Below are 5,359 nucleotides of genomic sequence, written 5' to 3' on the forward strand. Positions count from 1 at the left end.
CGTCTCTGAATGTTAATATCCTGAATCTGTCTCCAATTTCTCTTACTGATATATACATAATAAAATTTCTGTTTCACCAAAAATAAAAAGAAAGAAATTTAGCTAGCTTTGCCTAGATTTTATGATATACACTTTTAAAGTGTGTGATCATAAGAATTTTTTACTTTTTTGGGTTCAAAATATATGTCCACCTTTAAAGAAAGGGAAATATTATTTCTAAAAAGAATAGGCATTTTGAATAAACTACTCTTAACTAAAATTTGTGTATTATTAACTTGACATATTGGGATATGATCACTCAACAATTTAAGATTAGTATGATCAATAGTAGGGGTGACAAAATTAGCTTAAATCCAAATGATTCGTCCAATTTGATTAGTATGATTAATAGTAGGGGTGACAAAATTAGCTTAAATCCAAATGATCCGTCCAATCCGTCTAAAGTTTGATGGGTTTGGGCAAGAGCGATTTAGATAATGAGCTAATTTGGGCTAATCCAAGTTAATCCATTACAAATCATTAGCCTAAATAGACCCATGATGATGTCAAAAGTTGACCCATCAAATTGCTTAAAACTTTTACCAAAATCATGTTTTATTAATCTAGACTTAATTATGCAATAAAAATTTACGCAAATCAACAGGAGAATATATACTACGTACATCTGGACAAAATATTTTGGGTTTTCTCAATTCAAAGTAGAGTAGTAATTTTATTATAAAAGAAAAAATTCGTAAGATCTATTTATGTTAACTGAAGAACAAATATTATTTCTTCTAGCTAAAATAACATAGGCAGAAGAACTTTAAACATACCATTATTTGTAGTATAATTTTTTATTTGTTGGAAAGATTAAATTATTTTAGACAATTTATTTTTTTTTATAAAAAACTATCCTCGTGTACTTTATAGGAAGGGAGATAAATAAATATACAATCAAATATTTTCTTCACATAGATATTTCAAATTCCTAAAATACGGAACTTATTACTTAAATTTGTGTTTACTATTGTATTTCTTTAGAAATATTTGGTTGCTAATGTTTGTTAGTATTTCTTAAATGTGAAGAAGAAAAGATGGGTTAAGTTGGGCGGGTTGGGCTACAACTCATTGTAACCCCTATAGTAATATTAGATCTAAATTAAAATAACAAATTTTAGCAATACTTTTAGATAATTGCAATAATAGCAATTTAGTTACAAATTATAGCAACTTATTAAAATATATATTATTTTAATTTTATTTTTAAAATTCATTTTTAATCATATAAGTAAATTAGTTTTATATTTATAGGGTTCTAATCAATATCCCCTTAAATTGTGTATTGATAATTATGGTAAATATATATATATTTTTTATTTAAAAGATTGCACATTTTTATCAAATAATTTTACTGAAAGAAGATTACATATAAATCAAATTAATGTTCTCAAAAAATATCTGAATCACCTCTCTCTCTCCATTCAAATACTCTAACCTTCAAAACTTTATTTTCTTTCTCCATTCTAATACAATTTTATCTCCATTAACTTACTCAGATAATATTCATACTCTTCCCTTGAAAATATAAGATTGAAAAAAAGTGGGTTTCATATAATATTCATCTTCTTCATTGAAAAAAAGGTGGGTTTCAAATAATAAGCGTCTTCTTTTCAAAAAACACACAATATGTTTGTTGCAACAATCAACAGATCGTCTTCCAACTATCAAAAGCTAAATGTTGTTGTATTTTTACATTTTTTATTTTTGTATTTATAAATGTATGTAGGAGCGAAAAACATATAGTCATTGGGCATCATACATTAAGGTTGATGTTTTCGATGATCTTATGTTAAGATGGAAAAAGGAGCACTTTGAAAGGTTTGAAAATTCTCCATTTGGGCATTTTTTTTTAAAGATGTAACAGTTTAAAGTGCAGTTTAGTCCCTAAAATGTATGAAATTTGAATGATTATAAAGTGCACTTTCTGATGATTTGTATGAAATTTGTATGTGTGCCAGTTTAGTCCTGAAAATGTAACCTATGAATGTTGACAATTAACATACCGTTAACACCAATCAATTTCAACACTTAAACGTACACAATCTTTTTTCTGCAAAACGACCTTAACAATTAACATACCGTTAACATTCCATCTTCCTCCATACATAACAAGAAGCAAATATACCCTTTCACTGTCCATTAGTTCGATCAACTTTAAACATATAACTGAAATTGTTTAAGAAGAATAAATAAAAATTTGATAGAAATTGTAATTTCGTAAGATGAGAACAAAAATACGTTTATGGTAAATATGTTTAAGATGGTAATTAATTATATCAAAACCATTTATTGAGATATTTAAGGTGATAAAGATATCTGACAATAACTGACATCCTCATTTTTGGGATATAAGAATCTCTTTTTCCATATATATAATTGGTATTTTTTTTTAATTAAAAGGAAAAAGCATTTTTATTTTTTATTTTTTATTTTTTTATAAGATTTGCTACAACTTGAAAAAATGAAAATTATGCTATAAGTTGTAATTTCCTATCTAACAATTGCTATATGCGTTTTTCCCCATTTTTTAAGTCATCTTGGCCCAGACCATATTAACCCAAGTTATTTTGGGCAGGGTTGGATAATGACTCATTTATTGATTCAATCTATTTTGACCCGCCCAAATTTAGCCCAAACAATCTATTTGTCACCCCTAATCAACAGATTGATAGTCAAATTTGGAATGAGCGATGCATATTACTTCCTCCGTGACTTCTACTTATTATATTTTGTTTCTCGAAAATCAAATTATGTGGACTTTGATCACCAACATCTTAAGATGTATTTGTTCATTGGTTTGAATGAGCTTATCTTGAATCTTTTCTCAGACCAATGTATTGTAAGTAGATCTGCCACCTATTCTTTTGTACCAATCTATTGTGTGTGAATGAGCTTGTCGTAAATTATTTCTATTCTCTTGTATCAATGTATTGTGTGTGAATGAGCTTATTGTAAATTATTTCTCTGACAAAATGACAATTAATGTCAATATGTTGACTTTTCTCATGAAAGATAGAAAGAGTTGCAATTTGTATGCATTGGAGTCCGACTAAATTTGGATTCACATTGTAAAATCCCACATTGAGGGTGAAGCGCTCCCTAACAAAGGCAACTCCATACCCAAGGGGCTCGAATCCGAGATCACTGATTAAGAATGGAGGAGTACTTATCCCTCCACCACAATCCTTATTGATGTCCAACAGCTTTGCTATCACAGAACAAAGTCATTGGTTTCTCCAAATCAACTCCCAATTCTTTAAATACACAAGTTAGCCAAGTGATCTTAGCCACAATGGCTGCCATACTCCTGAACTCAGCTTCAACTGAGCTTATAGAAATTGTCTATTGTTTCTTTGATTTTCATGACACACATATCTAGTTATTGATTTCCTTGCTCAATACATGAGCCTAAGATGATCACTAATGGATCTAAATTTTCTTTTTGTAATTAGGAGATGACAAAGAAGGTTGCAAATTAGAGATGGAGAATTCAAAGTTACTATTGTACTTCATTAACAACATAAATCTTGATCACATTTGATTCATCAAGATTCTTTTCTAGTTTGCTTTTACTAAACAAATAGCATAATAGTTCAAGCCTTTCTAATTAGATACAGTATTTTTTTGAGCATTCATCCCAGCAGCCGCCCATTAGCTCATCATCTAGTAAGAAAATAGTAAATTAAGTTACAAATTGACTTATTAAAACAAACATAAATAAGGATAACAAAATTAACATATGAAAATATGACCCGTCTAATCCTATTAATTTGGGTAGATCATCTATTCACATATTTTGATTCTCCAATTTAGCCCATCTAAATATTAGCTAATACTTTTTCTAATCTAAATAAATGAAATTCTGATATTATTTTTATCTTCCATAATAAATAAATTTTTGCAAGTTTAAAGATGCATTAACTTTTTTTTTTTTTCAAAATTATCTTCCTCTTTAATGAGTTTTCAGTTATCTTTGATTTCAAGAAAAGTTTGGGTACTTTTTAATTAATGTCATTAACTTACATGGGTGCACCAAACCCTAGAAAATTCATTTATTTAGTAATTAAGCGAGTAAATAGTTAAATCTTAATGAGAAATTTTGTCAAGATATTTTTAAAAATATATTATTTAATATATTATATATAGTGATAATCAAGATAATTTTTTTGAATGAGGTACTTAAAAAATTTATAAATAAAGCGATCAAAGTGTAACAAGAATTGGATGAATTGGGTTATTACCTCTTTTTTAACTCATATCAGTCCAACTCATTTCAGCTCAAGTAACTTTTGGGTGACTTAATCATTCGTCAATTTATTAACTCAGTTCATTTTGACCTAAATTTCGCTAAGCCGCACACCTAACACCCCTAAACTTAAGTTATTAGGAGAGAATTATTGAATATAAAAGATATGAATGTGACAAAAAATATATATACCTTCTTTAAATTTGGAGCAGCGTTCCATTGAACAAGCAAGCGTACAATTGAATGCTTTAGAAGATATAAGAGGATAGCAATCCTTCAAGCACATTGCTATGCAGACAGGATTGTGGAAACATTTGATTGCACATTTTAATGCACAAAGTTTCTTTCCACTAACAGCATTACTATTTGCTACAAAAATCATAATAAGAAATGTCCATGTTAAAATCTTTGTGAAATTCATAATTTGTAATATATGCATTCTGTTTTTTTTAAGACTTTTGTTTGTGGGTGATAGATTTTGAAGTAATGCTATTTATAACTAAAGATTTCGACTGAATTTAAGACATGTTGCAATACAATTTGATAGTGAAATTTGACCATGCGCAAATCATTAAATACAGTTTGCTTTGATAATAAATAATAGGATTCTAAAGTAAATATAGTACAATCTGCAGACTACAGTTTGTATAAAATATTTTGGATATCATAACGCAGACTCTAACTTTTAATATTATATTCCTCTATTTAAAAACGAATAACATACTTTTTATTTTATTCCTATTTCAAAATAAATGACTCTTTCCTTTTTTAAGAATACTTAAATTTCAACTTTACACTTAGCATGCTTAAAATCACAAGATTGAAGGATCTTTTGGCACATTTGCCACAACTTTAATTTAGGACCACAAGAATTAAAAGTCTTCTTACTTTCTTAAACTCCGTGTCAAGTTAAATTAGGTCATTCTTTTTAAAATGGAGGGAGTACTTATTTAGTAATGGAGTCAGAATTTTTATTAATGATTAAAAAAAACAAAAAAGTATATATACAAAATAATCAAAAGAATTCAACATTTAATATATATATATATATATATATATATATATATATAT

General features: G+C 27.6%; 1 long non-coding RNA gene across 1 annotated transcript; it reads right to left on the reverse strand.

Moving 5' to 3' along the window:
* Window positions 1–3,517: 3,517 nt before the first annotated feature.
* Window positions 3,518–4,794, reverse strand: LOC124896511. The gene is made up of 2 exons (XR_007052855.1): window positions 4,481–4,794; window positions 3,518–3,705 (listed from the first exon to the last, which is right to left on the reverse strand). It is a non-coding gene; the product is annotated as an uncharacterized LOC124896511 (long non-coding RNA).
* Window positions 4,795–5,359: the final 565 nt, after the last annotated feature.

This window comes from Capsicum annuum, chromosome 3, assembly GCF_002878395.1.
Source record: "Capsicum annuum cultivar UCD-10X-F1 chromosome 3, UCD10Xv1.1, whole genome shotgun sequence".
Classification (NCBI taxonomy): domain Eukaryota; kingdom Viridiplantae; phylum Streptophyta; class Magnoliopsida; order Solanales; family Solanaceae; genus Capsicum; species Capsicum annuum.